At 44.7% G+C, this 14386-nt stretch overlaps 1 long non-coding RNA gene across 1 annotated transcript; it reads left to right on the top strand.

Annotated features, from left to right (window-relative positions):
- The first annotated feature begins 7520 nt into the window (after positions 1 to 7520).
- Positions 7521 to 10346, top strand: LOC144697656 (uncharacterized). Its single transcript, XR_013580423.1, has 2 exons — positions 7521 to 7877; positions 9666 to 10346. It is a non-coding gene; the product is annotated as an uncharacterized LOC144697656 (long non-coding RNA).
- The last annotated feature ends 4040 nt before the right edge of the window (positions 10347 to 14386 follow it).

Raw genomic sequence — 14386 nt, 5'->3', positions numbered from 1 at the left:
ACCCTGTATCTGGATTCTTGACCCACACAGGAGCCAGTTTGTTGTTTGCATTTCTCTGTCACCCTGTACCCGGAGTCTTGACCCTCACAGGACCAGTTTGTTGTTTGTGTTTCTCTGTCACCCTGTACCCGGAGTCTTGACCCACACACGACCAATTCGTTGTTGGTGTCGGGGTCTTCATGGCCTCGCACGGCTTATTTTTGCTTTTCCAGGGATCAAAACCATGAGACACGAACTCTTCGCCAGTCCCATTGTGGTCTGTGAGAGGGGAAACTCCTCACCAGTCCCTTGTTGGGGGTCTGCTGTTTGGGATTAATCACTGTTGGGTGACGTGTTATGTCCAGCAACCTCGTGGATCCCATTGGGACACCCAGGGCGGTGCCATCAAAACCTCGTCCTTGTGGCTGGGGTGGATTTCCTGCAAGATGAGGGACTCCATGGTTTGGACCAAGCTCACGGCTGGTCCGACATGCATTTCCCACATTACAGAGGGACTACACTTCAAAAAGACTTCACTGCCTGTAAAGCACTTTGGAACATCCTGAAGCTGTGAATGGTGCTATATAAATGCACATCTTCCATTAAAAAAGGAGAGAAGGACCAAGGCCAGAAAAGTCCTTAACAGAACATCAATCAGTCTCCTCTGTTCTTAGAGAAATCATGGACTCGAGCACTGTGTATTGGACACTAAGCTGATTTATTTAACCTTTATCCAGAATATTAAACTCCAGCCCAGTTACCGGGATTATTAACATCAGCAAAAACAAACCCCAACTGTCAGAATGAACATGGTTCAGTCCTAGATGAGATTAACAGCAGAATCCAACCCCTGCAGTCACTTGTAAATGCACTGGTGTGTCTGCAGGGTGGATGAATGACTGAATCCCTTCCCACACACGGAGCAGGTGAACGGCCTCTCTCCAGTGTGAACTCGCTGGTGTTTCAGCCGGAGGGATGGGTGAATGAATCCCATCCCACACATGGAACACGTGAATGGCCTTTCCCCAGTGTGAACTCGCTGGTGTGTCAGCAAATCCACTTTGCTTTTATAGCTTTTCACACAGTAAGAACATCTAAAAGGTCTCTTTTCAGAGTGAACACGCTGATGTGAAGTGAGCTGGGTTAGTTGAGTGAATCCCTTCCCACACTTGGAGCAGGTGAATGGTTTCTCCCCAGTGTGAATTCTCTGATGTATCAACAGAATCTTTCTGCTTTTAAAGCAATTTTCACAGTCAGAACATTTAAAAGGTCTCATGCCAGAGTGAACAAGTTGATGTGAAGTGAGGGTACTTAACTGAGTGAATCCCTTCCCACACTTGGAGCAGGTGAACGGCCTCTCTCCAGTGTGAACTCTCTGGTGTCGCAGCAGGTTGGATAACTGAGCGAATCCCTTCCCGCAGTCAAAGCAGGTGAACGGCCTCTCCCCAGTGTGAACTCGCTGGTGTATTAGCAGATTCTTTTTGCTTTTAAAGCTCTTCTCACAGTCGCTACATTCAAAAGGTCTCATGTCTGAGTGAACAAGTTGGTGTGAAGTGAGGTTAGTTAGTCAAGTGAATCCCTTCCCACACTCAGAACAGATAAACGGTCTCTCCCCAGTGTGAATGCGTCGATGAGTTTCCAGCTCAGAAGGGGATCTGAATTCCTTCCCACAGTCCCCACAGTTCCACGGTTTCTCCATGGTGTCGATGTTCCTGTGCCTCTCCAGGTTGGATAATCAGTTGAGTTCTTATCCACACACAGTACACTTGCACAGTTTCTCCCTGCTGTGCATGGTGAAATCTTTGTTTCAGGTGGTGTAACAGGTTAAAACACGTTCTACATTCAGTTCACTGGAACACTCTCACTCCGGTGTGTGTGTGTGTGTCTCGGTGTTTTTCCAGTCACACTGATGTTTCAAATCTTTACCCACAGACAGAACAGACAAATATATCTACTTTCACAGTCAATGTCCGATGATATTCAGGTCTTGATGAATCGAGTGACGCAGTCAGATCTTGCTGTGATGTTTGGTTTGGTTTGGATGCAAATCATCTCCCTCTTCTCCCCTGTAAAAGGAGTTTACAAAAACCATCACTGTAAGTACAGGATAGAAATTCAAAACAGACAATTCAAGTTTCTTTGGGGCATTCTTTCCCCAAACATGTGGTCCAATCAAACTAAAAGAAGCTCAAATCAGCAACAAAGTCCCAACAAAAGCAAAGGGAACCTCCCTAACTAAACCAGAATGTTGTTTCAAGTGTCTATGAGACACTCTGTACCCTGAGGTGCCTACTGGATGTGGGAGGTATCAAGTGTACCAGTGGACACCGCGTGTTCCCTTTCCAGGGACACGCAGGCACGGACAAGACCATGGAAGAGAGGTTGGCAGCCAGTGTGACCACCCCCAGGTGTGTCACCCATCCTGGATCTGCAAATTTCTGTTTTAACCGGGCCCATGAACAGTGTCAGGAGAAGATTCTCTGACTTACCCACTCCCCCTCCTCACTGGTCAGACAAAGATTCAGAGAATGGGACAGCAGTGACACCAAAGGTTGAGGATCATCCCCTTCAGGTAACTATACAGGGGCTGCAACCTCTCCGCCCGAATAGAAACAAGGCCCGTGGACTCCTCTACGCTTCAAACATCACCTGCAGCCTGAAAGTGGGTAAAGCTGTTGAAAAACCTGTTGCTCAGGTAGTGTATTTTCCGGGCACTTGGACCCGGTTGGGAACAGGCACGCCGAAGCCCCGCCCACTGTGGCGTCATCAAGATATATGCGCATGCGCTCTAATCCCCGCCAAAACAAGATGGCGGCTGTTAACCTGGGGCTCGTCTCGGTTAAAAGCCCCGGAGCTGCAAGCTCAGGACCTGCAGGTCTCTGTTCGGGGTTTGAGGCCTTCACCGGGTGTTTAGAAACCTCCCCCAACCAGCCGCCGGCTCTATTGCTCCCGTCGCATATCCAAATCCTCACCGGCTGCAGATGAGGTTGAGGCGCATCTCGCCCCATCGCCGTCACTCACAATGCGCGCGCTCCAAACACTGTCCGGCACTGCGCCTGCGCACTGCTCGCTTGTGGTGTGGATAGGGGACATTCACCACCGCGGGTTATGCTGGGAAAACACATCGCCATTACCTGCCCAATGAGAAATCGTCATTTTATGCAACAATGTGGAGATTGGGTAAGCAAATTAAAATTTTGGGCACTCAATAAAATTAGCAATCAAATTATACAATAACCTGAATGTATAGACCACCTGTCCACCCAAAAGATTTAAGTGCCATTAATACTGAATGAGGAGGACATTATTCTCTGTGTCTTTAATGAACATTAACATGCAAAGAGGGAAATTAATGACCTTTAAACACCTCGTCCACTTGGCACAGAACTGTCTGAAACTCATATTAGAGGCCACATGAAACAAAATACTGACAAATATTAAACTATTTACAAAATAATTAAAAATATATATATATTGGGGGAGACGGTGGCATCGATTTCACTAAACCAGTATTCTGGAAGGCCAGCTAAAACTCGAGGGACTTGGGTTCAAGTCCCGCCACTGCAGTTGGTTCAAGTTAAATTCAATTAAAAAATCTGGAATTGAAAGCTCGGCTCAGTAACGGTGACAATGAAACCATGGTCGATTATCATTTTAAAAAACCCATCTGGTTCACTAATGCCTTTTAGGGAATGAAATCTGCCATCCTTACATGGTCTGGCCTACATGTGACTCCAAATCCACCGAAATGTGTTTGACTCTGAATGGCCCTCTGAATGGTGTGCCAAGCCACTTGCTTCAAGGGCAGTTGGGGATGGGCAACAAATGCTGGCCTTGCCCAAATGCCATGAAAGAAAGTTTTTAACACCCCCGCCACTGAATGGCTACAATTTCAGAAGGAAGTGAAGACAGAAGGTCCAGAAAATATGCAAGAGAACGGTTCCCCTTCCAAGGAAAACAAACCCAACTTCACCTAACCTAACTGAAGTTCCTCATCTCTCGTGAATATTTTCTGCACACTCTCTAATGCCTCACATTCTTCCTGTGGTGAGGTGCTCGGAATTGGACACAATACTATACCTGGGGCCAAGCCAGTGTTTTATTCAAGTTTCTTCTAACTTGGTTGTTTTTGTACTTAATTCCTCTATTCATGAAGCCCAGGATTCCACGTGCTTTATTCACTGCTTTCTCAGCCTGCCCTGTTACCATCAATGATTTGTGCACATAAAGCCCCAGGTTGAAATGCTCCTGCACCATTTTACACTTGTATCCTTTATTTTCTATTGTCTCTCCTCGTTCTTCCTCCCAAAATGAATCACGTCACACCTCTCTGAATTAAATTTTATTGGCACCTGTCTGCCTATTCCACCATCTTCTCTATGTCCTCTTGAAGTTTCTCATTATCCTCCCTACTGTAAACACAACTTGAAAATTTGGTTTCGTTTTCAAATTTTGAAATTTTGCCCTGAACACACAAGTCTAGGTCATTAACATATATCAAGAAATCAGTGGTCTTAACACTGACTCATTGTGATCCCAGTGTCTATTTTTCCTCAATCTGAAAAAACAATCATTCTCCATGCATGTTGTTTCCTGTCACACAGCCAATGCTGCCTCTGCCCCATGGTCTTTAACTTTATTGACAAGCCTGTTACTTGGTACTGTCTCAAATGCCTTTTAGAAGTTCATGTGCACCTCAATTGTGTTATCCTCAATCACATTCTCTGTTGTCTCATCAATAAAACTCAAGCAATATCGTTCAACACGATTTGTCCTGAACAAATCCGTGCTCACTTTAATTAACCCACAATTGCACAAATGGCTTAATTTTGGCCTGAATTGCCGCTTCTAAATGCTTTCCCATGTCGAGGTTAAACTGACTGGTCTGTCGGTGCTGGGGTGATCCTTCCATTTAAGATTAGTATGGATTTAATATTAATGAGAGGAAGTGTGAGGAAAAAGATAGAAGTGATGAAATTGTAACTACATTTGAAGACACTGATAAATAGCTCAATAATTAATCAGATTTCAAGACATATAACACTAAAGTATGAATAAATGAATTTAATTATTAATAAATCTCAGCCAGAGTGCTTGGAATGGAGAAATGAACAATACTGAATGCTTCAAATATGAAATGAAAACAGTTAAAACTGGAAACACTCAGCAAGTCTGGAAGAACCTCTGGAGAGAGAAACAGAATTGACGTTTCAGGTCTGTGAGCCAGTGAAAGCGGGGAGGTGGGGAGGACAGAAGGAACGGTCTCTGAAAGGCTGCAGGGCGAGAGAAATTTGGTTTCATGAAGCAAGGTCAAAGGGAGTGGTAATGGGACAAGTGAAAACACAAAAGATGTGTCGATATGAGGCGCGAATTGCACCATCACAACCGTCTGATAGCAAAGTAAAGAAAATAAGAGAAATGAGAAAGGAAAACAAGGACGCAAAGAAACAAAAAACAAAATGGGGGCAGAGAATATGATAGAAAATTGTTGAACACAATTTTGATTCTCCAAGTCTGTAAAGTGTCTCTTTTTGACTTGGTAATGAACTGTTACATTTCTATCAATTGCAGTTCAGATGAAAGGTCACAGAGTTGTCACGGTAACTCTGTTTCTCTCTCCACAGATGCAAATCTGCTGTGGATTTCCAGCATTCTCAGTTTCATGACGGGATTGTAGACTGTGAGAGTTTGTAAAGGCAGAGATTGTCCCAAATTAATTTGTCACATCGACAACAAATGCCTCTGCCTCATGACACTCCAGTCTCACTACTTTACTTTATATTTGGGTCTGTGGGGAGAATGTTCACTCTTTTATATTCAGTCTAGGGGGAGAACGTTCGCTGTTTTATATTTGGGTCCTGTGAGCATCAAAAGAAGAAGCTTGAGGACAGTCACTGCATTTTTGGTCTGACTTTATACAAAATAAACTACCCTGGTGTGAGGGGCAAACATTATCAGATTATCTGCAGTCAGCGAAGGCGAGTTTGAAGCTAAATCCTGCAATACTGTAAATTTAAACTAAAAGCAGAAAGCTGCTGATGGTTAAAGGGGCCGGGATGGTGGTGGGGGGAGGTGTCCAGAGGAAGTCTGACACACACTGCACAGGGTGAGCAGGGGAAAGGGGAGGAATTACTTGGTTAAACAGGGCGCCAGGGACAATAGCAAAAGGTGGGAATCACTGGGAATGGAGCAACGGAATAGACACATCAGAGAACCATAGAATGGTTGTAGCTCAAAAGGGGGGTCGCTCAGTTGGTCTGCGTTAGCCCCCTGAAGGAACAATTTACCTAATGCCACGTCCCTGCCTTTGCCCCATAGCCCTGCAATTAAACAAGATTAAACAAGTCTTAAACAAAACTTGTACGAATCAAGATGTTTACGCAAAGGGGGAGCAGAAGAAAAAAAAGCAACTTGTTCATATGGTGAATGGGGGTGGTGGGAGGTGCAGGATAATGTATCTGTGCAGGTCAGTGAGGACCCCTAAAGTCCATCAGCCACCTGCATGCAGTGTTTAGAGGGCCCTGGGGGAGAGGAGGAAGAATTCATTTTGGAGAAAGCACAGGGCGGGAGGTCACCCCTCCCCCACTCTCCTGGTGACACAAACGAATCACCTTGGACTGTCCCACACCTGAGCCGGGCGGGGTCAAAGTGCAGGAAGCTGCAAGCTGATAAGCTGTGAACTGGGCGGAGTTGGGGGTTTGAGTGACAGGTCTGGGGCTATATCAAAGCAGGCACAGTCACTGCTCCCCCTCTCCTCGTGGATGTTTCACTGGAGTCGTGTTGGTGAGTGTTTCTAAACTCTGTCTCACTATCCCGGGAATGGAGGTGGATTGGAGGTTGTTGTGAGTGTCAGATTATATTGTTTCTCCTCATTCTTCCCGCTTCTCCAACTCCCAGTTCCAGGCTGCAGGTTCCAGTGATTTTGGATGCGGGGAGGTTGTTAGTCTCGGCAACAAAAGCAGAAAATGCTGGAAAAACTCAGCAAATCTAGCAGCATCTGTGGAGAGAAAGGCAGAGTTAACGTTTCGTGTCCGTATGACTCTTCTTCAGAGCTGGGCTTTATTTTGTTAGTTTCGGCATTGTTGTGGGTGCGCAAGCGCAGAAACGCGGCATAATTCTTCTATAATAATGGCGGGCCATCCTACCCTGAATGCACCTCGGGATCGAATACGGTCTATCTCCATCTGCAGGAACCCAACCCTCCTTCATTTCACTATTTTGAATTTAATTTTCCATTTCTTCGTGTAGTCTGCAAGTCCGTTTAAGTATTCCTGTAATTTGCTGCAGTTCTTCACCTCCTTACCTCTCAATGCGCCATTGTTACCACCCGCAGATTGCGTCAACCGACCTTAGATAAGAAAATAAACAACTTTTAGATAGAGCGGTTTCTGGGCCCATAGCATTGTGGGAACCTTGGCCGCCATTACTTATCGGCTGCCGCTGAGCGTTTTCGTGCAGTCTGAAGGCAAGTCAGTGACCTGAGACCCTAACTCTGTTTCTTAATCGGTTTATGCTGCCTGACCAGCTGAATATTTGAAGTCTTTTATATTTTCATTTCAGATCCAACATTGTAGAGTTTTGCTTTTGTTTCATTGTTTTACAGGATTGAGTTTAGAAACACAGGCAGACCAATTCGGATAAAAGCAAAATATTGGGGATGCTGGAAGTCTGAAATCAAAACAGAAAATGCTGGAAAAAAAAACTCACCTGGTCTGACAGCAACTGTGGAGAGAGAAACAACCGAGGTTTTTTGTTAACTCCATTCTTGGTATTTGGGCGTCACTAACAAGACCAGCAGATATTGTCAATCCCCAGTTGTTTGTTGGTCAGGTGTTGGTGGGCCTTCTTCCTGAACCGCTGCAGTCACTGTGGTGAAGGTGCTCCCACAATGCTGTTTGGTAAGGAGTTACAGGGTTTCCACTCAGCGATGATATATATCCAAATCATCAAGGACAAGTTGTATTTATGTAGCACCCTGGATAGAATAAAACCTTCCAATGTGTTTCACAGGAATATTATGTTGCAATATTTAACACTAAGTCACATAAGCAGGCATAAGGGCAGATGATCAGAGGCTTGGTCAAAGAAGTAGGTTATAAGGAGTGTCTTAAAGGATGAGAGGGAGGCAGAGAGGTCTAAGGAGAATATTTCAGAGTTTTTGGCCTGGGCAGCTGAAGGCTCGGTCACCAATGGTGGATCAATTGAAATCAGGGATCCTCAGAAGGCCTGAATTAAATGACTCCAGTTTTTTTGGCGGGATGTAGATTGGAGGATATTATAGAGATAGTGAGGGTGAGGCCACGGAAGGATTTTAGAACAAGGATGAGAATTTGAACATTGTGGAGCTGCCTAACGAGAAGCCGATGTAGCTTAGTGAACACAGGGGTGTTGGATGAACGAGTCTTAGTGCGAGTAAGGATAAGGGAAGCGGAGTTTTAAATGACCCCATCTTTATGTGGGTAGCTAGTAATAGTCCAGTTTAGCGGGAACAAGGAAAAGGATGAGTTTTAGCAGCAGATGAGCTGAGGCAGTTGTGAAGTTTGGCAAAGTTACTGAGGTGCAAATAGAGGCTCAGCTTGGGGCGAAATATGACACCAAGATAGTGAATAGTCTGAAACAAAAATAAAAATACCTGGAAAAACTCAGCAGGTCTGGCAGCATCTGCGGAGAGGAACACAGTTAACGTTTTGAGTCTGTATGACTCTTCAAAAGAACTAAGTAAAAATAGAAAAGAGGTGAAATATAAGCTGGTTTAATGGGGCAGAGGGTGGGGGGTGGAGTGGGACAGGTAGAGCTGGATAGAGGGCCAGTGATAGATGAAGATTTCCAAAAGATGTCATAGACAAAAGGACAAAGAGATGTTGAAGGTGGCGATATTATCTAAGGAATGTGCTAATTAACGGTAGAAAACAGGACAAGCAAGGTACAGATATGCCCTCGGGGGGGTGGGGTGGGGTGAAGGGAAGGGATCGAAATAGTCTAAAAGGTAGAGATAAAACAATGGATGGAAATACATTTCAAAATAATGGAAATAGGTGGGAAAGGAAAAATCTATATAAATTATTGGAAAATATAAGAGGGATCGGAAAGGGGGTGGGGATGGAGGAGTGAGTTCACGATCTAAAATTGATTGTTGAATAGTCTGGTTCAGTCTCAAATTTGTCAGAGAGATGGATGGCATTGATGGTTAGTGAGTGGAGATTGTAGCTGGGACTGAAGACAATGGCTTCAGTCTTCCCAATATTTAAATGGAGGAAATTTCTGTTCATCCAGTACTAAATGTCAGTCAAGTCAGGACCGTGTGTGACTTGGAGGTGATTATGTTCACAGACACCTGCTACCCTGGTCCTTCTAGCTGGTAGAGGTTGCGGGTTTGGGAGATTCTGCCAAAGCTCTGGTAGAGTTGCAGATGTGTAACATCCCTCTCCTTCACGCCCTGGCTCTCCCATCTCCCTCTCTTTCCTCCCCTAGATTTTGGAGTTTTGTATAGGCCCTGTCCAGTCGTTGGGTTCCCTTTCCTAATAGGCATTGATGAATCCATTGTGTCTGAAAGCTTTCATTGTCACTTTTTCCTCGTGCCAGTCCCAAAAATGACCAGATTCATTCAGCTCAATTTCGTAACCTGCCTTTGTGTTTTTATGGATTCTCTCTCACTCCCTTTGGCCTGTTTTAAACTACTTTCACAGGGCTTGCAGTCCGGAATCTCAAACCTAACATCACATCAGGATCTGATGGTGTCGCCCAATTTATCGTAACCCACATATCATCGAATTTTGAACATGGAAGTTAAAAGCCTTGTTCACAGTGGGGAGAAACCGTATACATGCTCTGTGTGTGGACGAGGCTGCAGCCGAACAAATGACCTGTCGAACCACAGCCACAGTCACACTGGAGAGAATCCATGGAAATGTGGGAACTGTGCGAAGGGATTCAGTTACCCATCCCAGCTGGAAATTCATTGAAGCACTCACATTGGAGAGAGGCTGTTCACCTGCTCTGAGTGTGGGAAGGGATTCACTCAGTCATCCCATCTGCAGACACACCAGTGAGTTCACACTGGGGAGAGGCCGTTTACCAGCACTGTGTGTAAAAAGGGGTTTGCTGATTCATCCAACCTACTGAAACACCAGTGAGTTCAAAGTCAGGGGTGGCCGTTCACCTGTTTTGAGTATGGGAAGGGATTCATTCGGTCATCCCACCTGCTGAGACACCAGCGAGTTCACAAGTAACTGCTTGGGTTGGATTTAGTTCCTAATGATATTGTTGTCTGAAGCATATTCATTGGAGTGTGTTTCTGCTGATGTTAATAAACTCCAGCCCAGTTACAGATTCTGGATAAAATTCAAATAAATCAGCTTTGCGTTAAACACAGTGTGTTGAGTCTTTTTAATATCTTTAACACAAGTTTGTTCCTTTTGAAGGGCTCTCCCTCTCGCTTGTCTCCTCCATCCTCACCTCCAGCAACAATGTGAGGATCTCATGGAGCTTCTTTGTTTCTAAGATTGAGACAATCCGATCAGCTGCCTCTGCTGCTTCCCTCCCTTCCACTGGCCCAACGGGACAAACTGTGTCTGAAGATCCCACTTGCCCAAGCCCTGAACACACATTTTTCACGAGTTTCTCTCCTGTCTCCCCTTATGCCCTCTCAGTGCTCTCTCTGTGCACAACCTGCTCCATCGACCCTATTCCCACTAAACTATTGACCAAACAACCTCCCCATGCCTACTGACATTCACAACAGTTCTCTCTTTTCAAGTACTGTCCCGCTCTCCTTTAAATCTTCCATCATTACCACTGTCGTTAAAATAACAAACTCTTCACTTCTGCATCTTTGCATGCTGCCGCCTCATTCCCTGCCTCAATTTCCTTTGAAAAATACTTAAACATTTTGTAATCTCCCAAATCCATGTCCATCTTTCTCTGAACTCCAGGTTTGAATCTCTCCAATCAGGTTTCTGCCCCGCCACAATTCCAGAACAGTTATTTTGAAAGCTATATGACTGTGACAAAGGTAAACTTTCCATTCTGGTCTTTCTCGACCTGTCTGCGGTGGGCCCCTCTCTCACAGGCCTTGATTTCTGTCTATTGTTCTGAATGATTAACAGCATTAACCTTCTCCCTAAACTGTCCAAACCATTTATTGAAACTAGGGAACCTTCTTGTTCTAATGGTGTCATTCCATGTCTGCATTCATGCCCTGAAGTCAGCCCTTGAATTGTGTGTGTATTGTTTCATCATGTCCGCACATTTCAGTAACAAATGTTGAAATGTCTACTCCACATCCACAGGGTTTCATCTGTTTAAAGTCACAAAAAGAAAGGTCCAGCTTTCTTCTGGAGTTTGAGAGAAATTAGCTTTCAGAATGATGCAGAGTTTCAGCCAATGAGGGAGAGCCGGGCTCAGCACCGCCCCTCATTCACTCCGATTGGTTAGAGGACCAGCCTCTCCTACTCGACTATCCAGACCCAACCCCTCTTCCTATTGGCCCGCAGCTGCCATCAATCAGCCGGGCATTGGGAGCTGTCAGGTGAGAGGTCAGTGTCGGGGGGCGGGGTTTACAAATCCCGAGGGCGGCCCCAGTGCCGAATCTGAACCAATGAACATTCTCCACTTTCTTCCGGCTTCTCTCCGGCACCAACCTCAAGCAGAGAGCGGGAGACTCCGAGCATGCGCCGTTCACCCGGACAACCCGCACCAGATAGAGCGGTTTCTGAGGCGCACCGGATTGTGGGTAATTTCGGCCGCCATTAGAAACAGTGTCTCAGTTAATCTTTGTCTGAACCCGGGGAATTGAGGGTAGGGTTTCTGTTAGCATAGGGGCTGAAGAATAATAAATACCATGTTCGAGCTCCAAAGCTTCAGACCAGGGTTGATATGGGGCAAAAAGGGAATTTACACAAGGGGGCAGACATATAGCTGAGGTATTAAATGAATACTTTGCACCTGTCTTTAGCAAGGAAGAAGATGCTACCCAGACCATGGTAAAAATGCGAAGTAATTTGGACACTAGATGGGTTTAAAATCGGGAAAGAGGAGGTATTGAATATCTTATCTGTACTTAAAGTTGTTAAGTCGCCAGGACCAGATGAGATGCATCCATGGACACTGCACGCTGTGAGTTGAAATTGCAGAGGCACTGGACATAATTTTTCAGTCTTCCATAGACTCAGGGGTAGTCCCCAAGGACTAAAGATTGCAAACTTTACACTCTTGATCAAAAAAGGGCGTAAAGATATGCCCAGCGACTACAGACCAATTAACTCCTAGAAACAATAATTCTGGACAAAGTTAATCATCACATGGACAATTGCAGGTTGATTATGGAAATCCAGCATGGATTTCTTAAAGGAAAATCATGTTTAACTAATTTCATGGAGTTTCTTGAAGAGGTAACAGAGAAGGTTCATGAGGGCAATGCAGTCACTATGGTGTACATGGACTTCCAAAAGGCGTTTGTTTCAGTACTGCACAAAAGATTTGTGAGAAAATTTAAAGCTCAGGTTACAAAAGGGACAGTAGAAACATGGATACAGAATTGGCTGCATAACAGGAAACAGAGAGTAGCAGTTAGTGGATATTTTTTGCACTGGAGGAAGGTTTGTAATGGAGTTCCACAGCGGTATGGTTATGGGACCATTGCTTTTCCTGCCATACATTAATGACCTAGATCTTGGTGTAAAGGCAACATTTCAAAATCTGTCTATAATACAAAACTCAGAAAAATCACAAACTGTGAGGAGGATATTGTAGAACTTGAAAAGTTCATAGACAAGTTGGTGGAATGGGCAGAGAGGTGGCAGCTGAAGTTCAATCCAGAGAAATGTGAGACGATAAGTTTTGGCAGGAAAAGACAGTATAAATTTGGGGGTACAACTCTAAAGGGGGATGCAGAAGCTGAGGGACCTGTGTGTATATGTGCCTAAGTCATTGTGGCAGGGCAGGTTGAGAGAATGGTTAATAAGTGATACAGTATCCTGGATTTTATGAATAGGGGCACAGAGTACAAGAGCAAGGAGGTTATGCTGAGCTTGTATAAGACACTAGTTAGACCTCAGCTGGATTATTGCTTACAGTTCTCGGCACTGAACTTTAGGAAGGATGTGAAGGCATTGGAGAGAGTATAGAAGACGTTTACGTGAATGGTTCCAGAGTTGAGAAACTTGAGTTATGAAGATAGATAGGAAAGGTTAGCATGGTGGCATGAGAGAAAAATGCTCAGAGGAGATTTGATGGAGGCATTCAGAATCATGAGGCGTCTGGATAGAGTCTATAGGAAGAAACTGTTCTGATTCGTGAAAGGATCAAGAATGAGAGGGCACAGATTTAAAGAAGTTATTCAGGAAGCAAAAGCGATATGTGGAGAAACTTCTTATGCAGCATTGCAATTAAATTTTGGAATGCACAGGTTGAGAATGTGGCAGAGGCAGGTTCAACTGAAGCATTCAGGAAGGAATGAGACTGTTGTCAGAAATGGGAGGACGTAAAGGTGGGAGAATGGGACTAGGTGAGTTGCTCTTTGGGAGAGCCAGTGCAAACACGATGGACCAAATGGCCTCCTTCTGCGTCATACCAATTGTGTGATGTGGTAAAAATTATTGGTTAATCCTGACATTCAATCTCTATCTCTATGTCTGTAAGAGACCAATAGACCATTGTTCTCCCAGTTTACATTCTCACAAGAAGTTCCAAATGTTTGTAGCACTGTGATCTTGTTATGTGGTCAATAACATGTTCAGTCTTCTCTGTCAATCTTGTGCAGAAGGGCTGATGTAGGTAGAATAATTTGGCCTGCAAGATACAGTCTGTGTGAGTGATTAGAATATGATTGTGTCATAGTTCGGTGAGACCTGATCGCTTACTGAGCAAGTGAGCCAGTCTAAATGTAACTCGGGTAATCACAGCTCCTGTAGGTGATTCTCTGGTTACAATGAGATCGATAAGAAAGGAATCAGGAGCTTGCAGTCCCACCCAGCAGGGCACCAGTGGAGAGGCACTGGAGGAAGATGGTTTGGTCAATGGTGTCAAAGACTGCAGACAGGCCGAGAAGGACTGTGAGGGAGAGTTTATCACATTCACATCAGATGTAATCTGTGACTTTGAGAAGAGCTGTTTCGATACTGTGACAGGGACAGGAATCTTATTGCACGGATTGAAACATGGAGTTCCAAGAATGATGGGCATGGATTTGGAAGGTGACAAGGGTTTGGGAGAGGGAAGGGTGGAAAGAAATGGAGAGGTAGTTTGCAAGGACATTGGGGTCAAGGGTTGGTTTTATTGAGGAGAGAGCGATGATGGCAGATTTAAAGGAGAAGCAGAGCCCTTCAAAGGAATTAATGTGTGTTTGAGATATTAAAGAGACTCAAAATAGTGTGTTTAACACAAAACTGATTAATCTAATTTTTATTCA

Source organism: Cetorhinus maximus, chromosome 23, assembly GCF_964194155.1.
Source record: "Cetorhinus maximus chromosome 23, sCetMax3.hap1.1, whole genome shotgun sequence".
NCBI lineage: Eukaryota > Metazoa > Chordata > Chondrichthyes > Lamniformes > Cetorhinidae > Cetorhinus > Cetorhinus maximus.
Note: the sequence above shows the minus strand (reverse complement) of the source record. Positions and strands in the feature narration are given on the sequence as shown.